Genomic DNA, 14370 nt, shown 5'->3' with positions numbered 1-14370 from the left:
CCCCCTTGATAGATTTTTTTTTTTTTTTGCACATAAAAGATATGTTCATGAAGAACAGCAGCATGCACCCAACTCCATCCTGCAAGGTGCAGAGCAGCAGCAGCGAGCTGCGCCGCGCCGCGCCCTTTGGTGATGTTGATGACTCGTCACTGTGTGTGTCCCCCACCTCCCGTCCAATTCCAGGACTGCTTGGCTAATTAAAAGTGCTGGGCTCAGGTCCTTCCTGTGCCAGCACTGCAAGGGGTCCCTCGTTTGGGGGGATGATGGGACAAGGAGTGCATCCCGCAGCCAACTACGGATGGGGGAGAATTCTCGGTTGTGTCCTTCTTAGAAGTGCTTTTTATTTATTTATTTTATTGTTATACATACAGCTGCAAAAAGAAAAAAAAAAGATAAGCACAAAGACCCAATATAGCAGGACAAAACTCAAAAACGTGGACAGCATGTGAACAAGCGTCCGTAATACAGCATGGACTCATAAACCAAGATGGGTATGGGTATTTTAGGGGGGGGGGGGGGGGGGGGAACACTGTACAAGTTAACAATCACTGACAGCTGCCAGAACCAGAACCACAAGGAGCCATCGAGGCCGCCGGGATGCAGGATGCATGACTTTCGGGCTCAAGGATGGTCCTTAACCCATCAGGAAGATCGTCGCCTGCTCCTTTGTGCAAAGAAGATCAGGGTGAGTGTTTTTCAGCAGAGGTGGGTAGGGTAGCACAGTTTTAACATATTTTTAACTCAAGTAAAAGTCAAAAGTAGCCAGCCAAAAAAAAAAAACTCAAGTAAGAGTAAAAAAGTATTCTGTCAGAGGTCTACTCAAGTACTGAGTCAACTGATGTTTTAATGTTTTAAAATTATGTAATCAGGCAGACAAAAATATAAGGTTATGGGCAAATTCTGGCATTTTAAGACAAAAATGGAAAAATATACAAAGAATAACATAACTGCAAAATAACAAATTCAGAAAGACAAAACACTTTTCTAGATCATTCAACATTAAACTTGAAAGCAATACCTACAGCGGTTAATATGTATAAAGTATGTTAGAACAGCGCAAAGTCCTTCCAGTGACAATATCTACTGTTTACAGTACGTTCATTTGACCTGCAAATGGCCCAATGAGCTCAGCAGATAGAAAATAACATTAAAACAACTAAGCTTGTGTACAAATAAGAAGTCTCACTTTAACATAAACTCTTTGTTTTTGTCTCTCTGGTGCATTTTTGTTAATATAAGTCTGTTTTTTATTCATGAAGTTACTCACAGCAGGTAAATGGGCATCCAGTTTCTCAAGATAAGATAGTAGAGAGGCCCAAGTTTTGTAAAAAAAAAAACCTCTAACACAAAATTTTGTCTTTTCTAACTTAAGGAACAGAGGAATAGATCTTTTAATCAAAGAGAAGCCTCGGGTGGGTGTTCTGATTTCCACGCTAGTAGTATTCTTCTTCGGGCGAGGAGAGTTGAAGAAGCCAGTAAGTTTTTAAAATCACGTGTTAGTGATGTGCCCTCCCCTGGGATTCCAAATATTGCCAATTCAGCGCTAGGTTGGACACCAATTACAAAAGCTTCAGAAAGGGTCTGAAAAATTCTGTTACAGGAACGAAACAAGAAGTGCTTTTTTTTTTCTGTTTTTTAAAAACGTGCAGTTCAAGCGATTCAAAGAACCACGATGCACCCTCCCACTACAGTCACATAACTAACCTGAACACTCCTTTTCACACCGTGGTTTAACGCTGAAGTCTCACTAGGTTCTGCAGTCGCACAGGAGTTTATCCCAATGACACAAAGCGTTTTCTAGCGTCGCATCCCCTCGGATCCCTACCTCAGCTCCAGCAAAGCATCTTTCTCGAAACATTGCGCCACCCAGTAAGCGGCAGACCTGATACCAACGCTGAAGCTTCCTTTAGACATAAGTCAAAGATGAGATTTAGACTTATTTAGTGTCAGGATCCCCAGGGGTGTGATTACTTATAGCTCCCTGGGGATCCTGCAGTCTGCCTGTCGCACCCTGATTCTGTTCTCTAAACTAAATTTAAAAAAGTCTCCAACTAATGTAAAACGGCAAAAAACAAGAAGCATAAATCAAACTCTTCTACTTTCATCCTTTTTTTCAGTTGTGACTTTGCAGTGATGGCATCAATATGCAGTGATGGCTGGAAATGTACCTTCATCTAATCTTTCTTTTTCTTTGCAAGTTAGTCAATCTTGGCTAAAACAGGTCTGCCATTAGACTCCTAATAAACTTCTAAAAACAGTTTACGGCGTTAAACAAACGTAAACCATTTAGACATTGTTCAGACCCTCAGTGGGCTGTCTCACATAAAGATGGTGTTTTTATATCTGCTTGGATCAGTTTAAATAAAGCTCCCTGGAGCTTTCACTGGACTCTCTTGAAAGACAAAACACAAAGTCTTGAAGGTTACCTATTTTTCTTCCTGTGGTCTAGAATAATTCGTTATTCATCTCCATAAAGTTCAATGCCAAACATTCTGATTGGACCGACATGTTTATCCCGGGGAAGGTGCTTAAATACATCCTTAACAGTGTTTTAGTCAGAACAGAATTAACTGTTATGTCTCACACCTCTCTGGTATAACAGAGGAAGAACGTTGGTTGGGCTTTAGTGGATTTTCTGGATAATAAGACATCAGTTTGTTCATCCAAGGTTGTGTTTAAAAGCTCAAAGAAACAGAAAGAAGGAACCAGGGCTGCAGCTAATCCCGCAATTAATCTAGAAGATCTTGACACCTGAGACCGAAACCTGATTACCATATCTCTTAGTGTCATGATCCGTTGACTTAGAGTCGGTTCCTTATTGTGTATTTTTAGTTTTGGGTTTCTATCCTAGTGTTTTTATAATAGTTACTGGTGGTGTCATTAGCTTCTCCCGTCCTGCCCCAGAACCTTCTGTCAGGTCCCTGGGGTGTCATTCCAAACACATGAGGAAAACTGTTTCTTGCATCTTCAATTTCAAATCCCGTCTGCATACCATAACTATGCAGACGACACACAGCTCTACATCACCATGTCACCAGGTGACTATGAACCAGTTCAGGCACAGAGGAAATGCTTAGAAGAAATGTGCCAAAATTTTCTTCAATTGAATAAAAAAAAAACTGAAGTAATAATACTTGGACCAATAGAGAAGAGATCCAAAGTTAGCTCACAGCTTCAGTCACTTCAGCTAGAAACCACTAATCAGGCCTGAAATCTGGGTGTAGTGATGGACTCAGACCTGAACCTTCAAAAGCATCTAAAGACAATTACAAGGTCGGCTTTCTATCACCTGAAGAACATTTCTAGGATTAAAGGACTGATGTCTCAGCAGGATCTGGAAAAACTAATCCATGCGTTTATATTTAGTAGAATTGATTACTGCAACGGTGTTTTCACAGGTCTGCCTAAAAAATGGATCAGACAGCTGCAGCTGATCCAGAACGCTGCTGCCCGCGTCCTCACTAAGACTAAGAAAGTAGAGAACATCACCCCAGTTCTAAAGTCCTTCCACTGACTCCCTGAATCTTAGAGAATAGACTTTAAAATCCTGTTAGTCTATAAATCCCTGAATGGCTTAGCACCTAAATACATCACAGACTTGTTATCAGTGTATCAACCCTCCAGACCATTAAGGTCTTCTGGCTCCAGCCTACTCTGCAGAACCAGAACCAGAACCAGACATGGAGAAGCAGCATTTAATTCCTATGCTCCACTTATCTGGAACAAACTTCCAGAAAACTGTAAAAGTGCTGAAAGCCTGAGTTCCTTTAAATCAAAAAAACTTTTTTTCTTTTAAATTAAAAACACATTTGTTTAGGATTTCCTTCGACTGTTCTAGTTAAACTGTTTTACTGAAACATCGTTAGTCCAACTGTTTTTAATGTTTGCTTTTAGTTTCTATTTTCTCCATGTTCTATTTTTTTCCTACATTTTATTCCTGCTTGCTTTTATTCTGTATTATTTTCCTATATATTTTAATCATGTAAAGCACTTTGCATTGTCTCTGTACGGAAATGTGCTATATCAATAAATTTGCCTTGCCTTGCCTTCTGTCCGAAATTGATTTGAAAATTTTACAATGGACTGTTTTAATGTTTTTGTTTTTTTTCTGCTTGAGCTTTTTCAGGTTTTCCATAACCTCGCTGCAAGGATTGGCTGGAACACACAACATGTCTTTACATATTAACGGCACCGCTTTAAAAACAGCATTTAAGGAACACGTTTTAATCAGCATATAATATCAAGTCTATTTAACTTCTTGAGTATTGCTCTGGTCAGGTCAGTAGTAGAGGGGATTGTTAATCAGGGTTGCCTTTTATGTTATTGATGAAATTAACACCAGGTGCACTTAAGGAGGAACAAGACAACCACAAAATCAGGAATGGTTTTGCAGGTGGAGGCCACAGACACTTTCCCCTCCTCTTGGTTTCATGTTTTTTTTTTTTTACTTCTATTCAGTAGTTTTGCATTTGACAAGGGTCGGTGTCACTGTTGGTAGCATGAGGCGATACCTGGACCTCCACCAGGATGCCACATCAACACCTACCATTGCCAAATGTTTTGCTTTGTTTCCCAGCGCAGTCTAAAGAGTTTGGGGGAGATTCCAGGAGACAGGCAGTTATCGTCGCCTGCTCCTTTGTGCAAAGAAGAACAGGATGAGTGTTTTTCAGCAGAGGTGGGTAGGGTAGCCAGAAATCTTACTCAAGAGTAGCACAGCTTTAACATATTTCTAACTCAAGTAAAAGTCAAAAGTAGCCAGCCAAAAAATTACTTAAGTTATAGTAAAAAAGTATTCTGTAAGAGGTCTACTCAAGTACTGAATCAACTGATGTTTTAATATTTTAAAGTTATGTAATCAGACAGACAAAAATATAAGGTTATGGGCAAATTCTGGCATTTTAACACAAAAATGGAAAAATATACAAAGAATAACATAACTGCAAAATAACAAATTCAGAAAGACAAAACACTTTTCTAGATCATTCAACATTAAACTTGAAAGCAATACCTGCAGCGGATAATATGTATAAAGTATGTTAGAACAGTGCAAAGTCTTTCCAATGACAACATTTACTGTTTACTGTACATTTATTTGTCCTGCAAATGGCCCAATGAGCTCAGCAGATAGAAAATAACATTAAAACAAAAAAGCTTGTGTACAAATAAGAAGTCCCACTTTGACATAAACTCTTGGTTTTTCTCTCTCCTGTGCATTTTTGTTAATATAAGTCTGTCTTTATTCATGAAGTTACTCACAGCAGGTAAATTGGTCTGAAACTTTACACAAGTAAGAGTAGCGATGCTTGAGTAAAAGGTACAGTGCAGTAAAACTACTCCTAAATTAGTAAATGTAACCAGTTATTACCCACCTCTGGTTTTCAGTGCTCCCTTGATGTGTTTGAGAAGTGCATTAAAATGCATTTTAAAATCCTAATCCACTGTCTTTACAAAATCTGTGAGAACAGAGAAATTCGCTCTCTTCCTCAAGCTGGCAAGAACGAGAGATTTGTTCCTGACAGGGACGTTTCTTGCGTCACAGGAAGATTATGAATAATATGTTTTTACTCAGTTACACGTGTCTTTATATTTATTCATAATAAATCTACTCATAATTATAAATAAATGTACTCATAATTGTCCCTCAGCTACTTCAGATCATGACCCGTCTCTGCTCCCAGTAATCAGCCTCCTCACCATTTAAGCCTCTTTGCTTCAGTAACTCCTTGTCAGATCCTGTGTTTTTCTTGCCTTTTTCCTGTTTCCGTCCTTCTTGTTGCTCCTCAGCGGTTTACTTCCTGTTGGTTTCTCCTTAATGTTTTATTCAATCGCTTTACAGAATTTCTTTTTGCACTCCGCTGCTTCAGCCAGCCTAGTTTTACCAGCTCCATTTCAACTCCCCGTACAGAGAAGTGTGTGATTGACAATAATTTGTTGTCCTGTTTATCCATTATGCTTGCTTTTTAGTTCTTTAGGGTTTCGCTATTTTAGTTTATTTGTGAATGAGTAGAAACTAATTACTATTAGATGTGACATTTTTCTTTGTAAGCCGTACCAAACTGCTGCTTTTTCCATGTTGATTCTCCCCTTCGTCTTTCAAGCTCAGTTGTTTAAAACTAAATGGAAAGATATCCTCAATGCTTCCGATGAAATTGACTTCATTAATGGGTGATAAAAGTCAAATGATGATAACTAGTGCAACTGGTTGGTTCATGGACAAAAATGTCTTCTAAAGCAGCAGCCCTCAAACTGGGGTCCCCGGACTTTGACACTTGAACGTTACTCAAAAAACTGGGGGAGGTATTTTACTTATTTATTAATTTACTTATTACTTTACTGCAGCCTAAAAAGTACAGTGTCTTGCAAAGGTATTCATACCCTTCAACATTTTCTTGACAGATTTTTTTGCCCATGCACCTTGTTAATTGTCTTGATGACATCAAAAGCTGGATGACTTTAAATTTCCTGCAACTAAATTCTGACAAGACAGAAGTTATAATCTTTGGACCAGAGTCCTCAAAAAAATAAACTTCTTAATCAATAATTAATCTGGATGGCATTAACTTGGCCTCTGATAATAAAGTTAAAAATCTTGGTGTAAACAGGTTTCCAGAGTTTCCTTTTTTCACCTCAGGAATATCGCCAAAATTAGAAACATTCTGTCCAGGGGTGAAAAACTAGTCCATGCATTTGTTACTTCAAGGCTGGACTATTGTAATTCTTTACTTTCAGGAAGTCCACAAAATGCAGTTCGAAGTCTTCAGCTGATCCAAAATGCTGCAGCAAGAGTTCTGATGAAAATCAACAAGAGGGATCATATTTCTCCTATTTTAGCTTCCCTTCACTGGCTTCCTGTTAAATCAAGAATTTAAAATTCTCCTTCTCACATATAAAGCCCTTAATAATCAAGCTCCATCATATATCAGAGCTCTGATTACCCCGTATGTTCCTAACAGAGCACTTCGCTCTCAGACTGCAGGTCTGCTGGTGGTTCCTAGAGTCTCTAAAAGTAGAATGGGAGGCAGATCCTTTAGCTATCAGGCTCCTCTCCTGTGGAACCAACTCCCAGTTTTGGTCCGTGAGGCAGACACCCCGTCTACTTTTAAGACCAATCTTAAAACTTTCCTTTTTGACAAAGCTTATAGTTAGAGTGGCTCATGTTACCCTGAGCTATCTCTGTAGTTATGCTGCTATAGGCCTAGGCTGCTGGAGGACATCAGGATCTATTTCTCTCACTCTGAGTTCTACTGTTCTCCAATTTGCATTGCTTGTCATCTGTTCAGCTTTTAACTTTTTGTTCTCATTTCTTTTCTGTCGCTTCATGCATGCTCAGTATGAGGGATTGCTGCAAAGCCATGGACAATGCAGACGTGTGGCTCTACGCTTCTTCAGGACGAGTGATTGCTGCTTGTCAAGAGTTGATGCAATCAACTGGGTTCCCAGAGAGGATTTCTTTTTGGCAATCTGCATAATCTGATTGAATTTGACTTTGGAAAGTGCCTTAAGATTACATGTTTCATGAATTGCCGAATTGAATTGAATGAGTTTTATTGATACAAATCTAAAAGTTGTGGCATGTTTTAATATTCATCTGATTTTAGGACATCCATAGGAAGGCTTTTTTTCCCCCATTTACCACAAGGCGTGCTGGAGACTCAGCAAACTTGTGGAAGAAAGGGCTCTGGGTATAAATGTTTGGTCTCAATGCAAAAATCTCTGTGGCACAAAAATGTGATCAACCCTGAGCGCTCTAGCCTCCATGTGAAATATGGAGGTAGCAGTATTATGCTGAAAGGATGCTTTTCTATAGCAGGGACAGAGAAACTGGTCAGAGATGGGTGGAGCTGGGAGCAGCAGTGGCACAGGTGTAGAGACCTCTACTCATGTTCAGAGGCCTCAGTCCTTGAAGCGTTGTCCCCGGTTCGAGTCCAGCTGCGACCGTTGCCGGATGTCTTCCCCTATGCCTTAGCCCTATTTCCTGTCAACTCGCTGTCGATTAAAGGTGCATTACTTCTATCTATGTAACACAAAAAGCTTGATGGAGATAAATACAGGGTAGTCTTAGAAGAAATGAATAGAGATTAACCTTCCCCCAGCACAACCTCAAACACAAAGCCAGAGATACAATGATACGTTTTAGATCCAAGGAAATTATACAATGGCCTAGTTAAAGCCCACAATTAAATTTAATTTAGAGTCTACGGTATCATGAGAAAAATCCCCGTCCAATCTGACTGAGCTTGAGCTATTTTGTGAAGTAGAATGGGCAAAAGTTTCAGTGTCTAGATGGGAAACGCAGGTAGAGGAATACCCTAAAAGGACCTGGAGCTACAGCGGTTCTTAATACTAATGGACACAACGATTTTTGAAGTTCTGTTTGTGAATAATGAAAATTTTTCCATTTTATAGTTTGGCACCACATTGTGTTATAAAATTCCATTAAAATACCAGGAACATTTGGGGTTGTAGTGCAACAAAATGTGAAAAACGTTGAGGGCTTATAAATACTTTTTACAAAGCTCTGTAAAAATAACGCTAACATTATGTTCCTGGAGTTGTTAGATTCTAAGGTTCCTGCATGTGGGAGTCTCATTAGCTTTTTTTTTAACGTAAGCAGGCATTGTGCCATTTGTGGTGTAAAATTGCGTCAATGGACTGATGCAAACATGTTATTTAAATGGTCTCTTTCAGAGACTGCTGTGTTCTGCACTTGATGGTTTCTTTCCTTTATCAGCTATGCTCTACTTCATCAGGAAACTGGGCACCTTTCCCTTTAACTCGTCGTTGCTTTTAAAGTATTCCTAAAGGGACAGTGTGTAACTAATTTGTAACTAATGTGGCCTTTTAATTAACAAAAGTTAAGAATTGCTTTTATAAATACATATTGTGGCAAAGTCTAATAACATCACATCAAAGATGAACATGTTGGAGGGATATCAGCCCGTTCACTGTCTGTAGTGCAGCAACAATACCAGGTATCTTTACTCGTGTTTTATTGCTGATATTAGAAACCAGTCCAAAAAACTGCAACTTTAGAAAAAAACAAATAAGCGGACTTGGCGACAGCGCCAAAAACCATTTCACACGATGACCGTAGCTATTAGCTATTAGCAATAGCTAATACAAGGAGGACATGTTTACATTGTCACACTTAGTCCGTAGAAGGTATTACGCGCTTAAAGCCTTCTGATTGCCAGACAACTACTGAACCAATCAAGCCACAAGTCGCCCTCTGGATTTCTCTGCATTTGACCCATCCCCATTGCGGAGCAGTTGGGGGTTGAGGGTCTTGCTCAGGGACCCAGAGTGCAGGCAGTTGGGATTGAACCGGATACTTGCATCCTTCTCAGAGCGTACTGCTCTACCCACTAGGCCAACACTCCCCCAAAACTTTGCATTCCTTCTTGAAAACTACCAGGAGTGGGGGTCGAACCCACGAGGACATTTGTCCATTGGATCTTAAGTCCAACGCCTTAACCACTCGGCCATCCTGGTAAATGCAACACCATATGTCAGCTTAAGAGCCTACAGCTAAAGTATTTCATCATGAAAACGTATTTATTTACACATTTATTTAAATGGCATACCATTTCACACCAAATGCTGTGGCGCTTTCTCAGTACACATAAATTAATTCTTTCATGGTTGCCTGTTGTGCTTCTTTTTGGGATTGTTTTCATCCGGTTGCTTCTATTTGCTTGTACTTTTATTTTTTTATTATTATTTTAGCTGTATTTCTCATTTCACTTCACCAACACACACTATGTTGTGCAGTTCCATCATATAAACTAAGAAAAACAGTTAAATGTACTGGTTTAAATGTAACAAAATGGGTGAAAAGCCACGGGGAAGTAATGCCTCAGGAAGGCCCCGTATGTGTTTTGTCAGCACACTAATGTGGTAATTGTGGGATTTTGTCTCAATCGGATGCACTGATCTTGACTGTTGAGTCCTAATTTTCCTTGTTTTGGTAGCAGAAAGTGAACATCTCATTTAAGACTGAAAAAGGTGTCATTTAAATGGTTAAAATCCAGTTGCTGGGAGGCTTGAGATTTATTTATTCAAGAAATTATTGCAGATGAAAGTACGGAAATTTAATCGTGTTTGCGCCACTTTGTGTTTGCCTTGCAGAGCCATCCCGGTTTAAGACTCAACCAGTTCACTTTTTTTGCTTACAAAGGAAATGTTTTATTAACAGGTACAGATATGGTTGGATTCATCTAGAAACATCCTGGCTCTGTACACCTATTACTGTGTCTTTGTTCGCTTTAAGGCTTTTTCTGACTTCACCTGATATTTTTCTCCTGCAGTTTTATCGTTGGCGAAAGAACGAAAGCTCTAAAATAATCTTCCAACGCTGCTATTTTCTGGTTAAAATATTTCTAATTAAACCTTAGATTGGCTTTACCAACATCAGTGTGGCCCTCTGGAAACAAAATAACTACTATACCTGGTTTTCGCTCATCCCGCTTTCGCACTGTTTGCTCTCTTTGCTCTCTTTCATCATAATTTTTTTTCCTGTGATCCAATAATATACTTTAGTAGGTTTTTAAACCCAGGCGTCCTCATCTCGTCTTTGGATTTGGTCTTTGGACGAGCCAAACACCCTCCTCTCCAGTGAGAACTTGGAGGATTCAGGCGCTACCAAAAGACACTTTTTGGACACTTTTCTGTCTGTGTTTGGATGGGAATCGCTTACAGACACTTTTGTTTTTTGCGTGCAGTTTTTCATCTTCTTCAAAGGTTGATTGGGTAACCTTAGTTGGTCTTGAGTGTCTTGCCAACCTTGTATATGTACACGTTTTGCTTTTGAGAAAATCCAAAATTCAGCCCCCATGTCCACAGAGGTTTTTTTCTAATTCCAATTGTTTGCATCATTTAATGAGGAGCAGCATCTTCTAGTGTGAAACAGACACAGATCTCCATAGTGTGGAGGATCTTTTTACCAGTTTCCTTTCAGGATGCTGCTTAACTGAGAGTTGTTGTTTTTTTTTTCACTTTTCTCTACCTCCACGACTCCAGCCTTCACCAATATTACAATAGTATACAAACAATAATTTTTCTTCCATCAAGAAATATGTATTTTTAAGCTTGCAACTTCCATTAAAACTACAGTATAATTACAGCTTGGAAACTGGACATGGGGTTCTGTTCTTTGTTTAGAAAAAAATAAATTGGTCTTTCTTTTATTATTTGAATGGAAATGCAATCTTTGTTGTGGCACCATTTGACACGAGGGGGGAAAACAATCTAACCTTGGTATTTTTGTTGAATTCTACAGAACTGTGCTTCCTTTTTTTTTTTTTTTTTTACTGAGCAAAAAGGATTTATATCACCGCTCTCCGTGGCCACCTTGGTAAATTTTCTACCCAGGGTGGAAGAAAAAAAAAAAACAGAAACAAATCAGATTGCTTCAAGATTTGACTCTTAGTGTCAAAAGCCTTTTTTTTCTTCTTCTTTTTCTTTTGGTTCTCCTCCTCGTGAAGGTCACCGCTGCTCCTCATCGCCCTTCGTCGTCCGCCTGATCACACGCAAACATTAAACCGCAGCATCTTCCGAAGCTGCTCCACCACAAATAAACAAACATTTACGCGTTTAAGAAGCGCACTCTCTGCCTCCGTTGCCTAGGACACAGATGTGATGGAGAGAGAGGAGGAGGGGGGGGGCATCAGGTTGCACGTCAGAGGCGCTGAGTTTTTGCGTCGTCTTTACCGCCCCCTTGCGGCCGCGGTAGAGAATTACGTCTTCTTTTATGGATTTCGTCCGCCATTCTGCCTGGTAACCCGATATGCTGACTTTTCTGGATGCAGACAGCCAGCCATGAATTTCTAATGAGATGGCTCACTCTGCGAAGCCTCACGGGAGACAAAGATGAAAAGTTCAACATGAATAATCGCTTACCGGATCACAGTGGAAGTTCGCAACACCGCTGCTAAAGTTTTATCTTTGGATAAATTAGGTCCGGGCCATACCAAGTTCCATTTACCATTTCTAACTTTAAAGAATTAACATGCTTCCCTCCACTGTTTTCTCTATCACTTAGAACCTTTAAGTGTTTTATGGACTGCGCAGGTATCTAACAGCCCCCTGATAATGATCTGCATGGCTTTGATTAATCCACCTGACAACATAAAGGGGTGCGACTAGTGTTGACTCAGCTTCAGCAGCGTGTAGACTTTATTGGATATGTTCTGTACATCATCCTTTAAATAAATCTCTGTTTTAAAGAGCAATAGTGAAATGAGTTATTCTGGTACTGGTAACTTACAGCCCCGATAAATAAAGAAAACGTAAAGTGCATTGTGGGTTCTACATATTTCTGAGGTGTCTTTCATTAAAGAGATTAAACTAAGTAAACGCGTTATTTATTTTAAATAACCCCCCGCAAAAGTGGGCACAAATAATGAATGGAAGGAATAAATTTGTATTAATCATGTCAATATTGTCCTCAAAAGAATTGCTTTTTCTTGCACAGCTAACGTCACGTTAAAATATTATTTTACATGCCCAAAAGGCCTGTAAGAGAAATTGTAGGAACTGTATTTAAATGTTATTATTAATTAATTGAAGCAGCTCTGCTTAAGCAGCAGGTGGAGTCAATTTTGGATGCTGCTTTTGAAACGATTTTTTTTTTTTTTCCAGTGGATGTTTATTCCTTATGATAGTTTCATGTTTTCTTTCTATAACAAGCAGATGACAGACAGATCTCCATCAGGTGAGGCGGCTGTGGCTCCAGTTAGCATTCCAAACGGCAAAAATTAAAATATAGAAAGCTATTTTAGACTTTAAGGATTTGCTTCTTTCAAGTGAGGCCAGTGGAATTACGTTTGTGCAGTTATTAGACAAAGCGAATTTCAATTTTGCCGTAGTTAAGACAAAATCTATGAAAGCTTTTCTGGAATATAGTGTAGTTTATTCAGCCTAACCGTTGTGCTATTTTAAATATTAAAAACATCAAGTAAAAACAGCCACGTACATATATACACAGCAGCAGAAGCAGGATTGTGGGCAGAACTGAGCAGGGCATTGTTGTGCTTTTAGATTAGACATGGCTGCACGCAACAAAACCAAAGAGCTGCGTAAAGCAGCAATACCAAACACAGTCTATTATTCTCCAGGACTTCCATCTATGTGTGGTGCAGCGGGGTAATCCGCTTCTTTGATACGTGGGTCCCAGGTTCAAATCCCAGTTGCATCATCTCTGCCAAGTCTGTGTGTGTGACCCGAGAAGAAGGGAGCAGCCAGAAACTCTCATTCCTGCTCTCCAGGGCTTCCATGTTGCTTTTCCAGAACTTAAAAGGTGCCTTATGTTATGGAACGTAACAAAATTTTACATTTCACTTTCCGGAGCTCATAGGTTGCTTTCAGGAAACTGCAGAATACTTTCCAGAAATGTGTTTGTTTGATTAAAGGCTACTTTAAACTACTTTTAAATTGATTTCCTGGAGTTCCTCTCAGGAACTGGGGTTACTTTTCTGGAATCCAGATTACTTTCCTGTAATTTATGGGTAAATTGTCTGGATCATCCAGGTTACCTTTCTGGAACGTATAAATTACTTTTAGGGGATTTTTTTTTCTTTTTTTAGGTTGCTTATTCTGGGCGTTTCCTGTCCCTCAAAGATTACTTTCTGGATTTTTCTGGTTACTTTCACGTTTTGACACAATCCCTCGCTGAAGTTTAGAAGTTGCTGTCTGAAACGCAAAGGTCGCATCAGCAAACTTACAGGTTTCTCTTCTGTGGCGTAAAAGTTAACTCCCTGGATCACAGTTTCTATGATTCATGGGTCAGTTTTCTAAAACATTCAGATGAATTTCTCAGGAACAGCTTTGCTTCAGCCTATTCCTTTTTTGGTAAATAGTGGGTTTGTTTATTGTTGATCTTTTGTTGTTTCCTGTGTTTAATGTGGACAATTTACCAAAATAAAGCGATTGATTGATTGATTGACTGATTGATTGATTGATTGATTGATTGATTGATTGATTGATTGATTGATTGATTGATTGATTGATTGATTGATTGATTGATTTTTGTGCCTGGCAGGTTAACTTTTCATTTAAAACTAATAAAGTTCCAGCGAGTGAACGAAAGTAACCTGCAGTTTCAGGAAAGCAACCTGGAAGTTCTGGAAAAGTACGGACTGTATCATGTGTTGCTACCAAAGCGATAACCTTGTGAAACTGCTGCCGTATGTAGCAGATGCTTGGGTGTTCACCTTCTCTAAAAGGCTCAGATACTCTGCTCCCCATAATGCGTCGAGTAGAGACGGCGATGTCAATAAACTTCTATAGGTTTTGTTAAATAATCCCACCCGTTTTTCTTTATATCAGGGCAGAAGATACATCATTAATGTTTACCTATATATCTTTGTTCAA

General features: G+C 39.3%; 1 non-coding gene across 1 annotated transcript; it reads right to left on the bottom strand.

The window, feature by feature from the left end:
- Positions 1-9409: 9409 nt before the first annotated feature.
- Positions 9410-9492, bottom strand: trnal-uaa. Its single transcript has one exon. It is a non-coding gene; the product is annotated as a tRNA-Leu (tRNA).
- Positions 9493-14370: the final 4878 nt, after the last annotated feature.

Source organism: Fundulus heteroclitus, chromosome 6, assembly GCF_011125445.2.
Source record: "Fundulus heteroclitus isolate FHET01 chromosome 6, MU-UCD_Fhet_4.1, whole genome shotgun sequence".
NCBI classification, from domain to species: Eukaryota; Metazoa; Chordata; class Actinopteri; order Cyprinodontiformes; family Fundulidae; genus Fundulus; species Fundulus heteroclitus.
Note: the sequence above shows the minus strand (reverse complement) of the source record. Positions and strands in the feature narration are given on the sequence as shown.